Genomic DNA, 754 nt, shown 5'->3' on the forward strand with positions numbered 1-754 from the left:
GTGTCCTCCTGCAAAACATTCCTTGCTTTGCCTGAACAATATTTCGTCTTCCAATTATTTTCGTTCATATTTCATTCGTTCCGAAAAGCAATATCACATTTACACAATGACGTGGCGCTGTCATTTTGATTGAAATCTGGTTACTTGTTTATTTGTTGGACAAAACGGCATCTATCTTACACACGCACACAAAAACAAGAAGATAAAGAAGTGGATAGAGAGGCTGAAAAAAAGCTTAGATATTTCGGGTATGACAACCATAATTTCGGTTTCTGTGACAAGATGAAATGAATAAACCATAAACAACATAGTAGCTAATACCGAGTTCATTTTACGGGGGAAACGTATGATAATGAAAAGGCGGGTTTTTGATAAGAATAACCACTTCAACTGATGTCTGAGTTGGTGAATATAATGTCATAATTTCTTCACTTCCTAGTTGTTATTTAACTGTTCGCCATAATGTAATATGGTTACATTATGGGGAAAAGTTAAAAGGGGAAAAATTATAATTTATAATTTATAATTTATCAAGGTCTGTGCGATCAATTTCTTTTCAAGATTCTCCCTGAACTCTGACTGACATCTCACATTTCACTCAATCAGTTTTATGGTGATATATCCAATTCGTATTTACTATTGGACTCTCAAGAAAAATGGAAGGAACATGGCCGTGTATCTGTTGTTTGTTATTATATTCGATACAAATTTTGAATGAAATAATTCGAAAATATTTAACGGCTAACTCCTAATC

The sequence above is a fragment of the Penaeus monodon genome, chromosome 27, assembly GCF_015228065.2.
Source record: "Penaeus monodon isolate SGIC_2016 chromosome 27, NSTDA_Pmon_1, whole genome shotgun sequence".
NCBI classification, from domain to species: Eukaryota; Metazoa; Arthropoda; class Malacostraca; order Decapoda; family Penaeidae; genus Penaeus; species Penaeus monodon.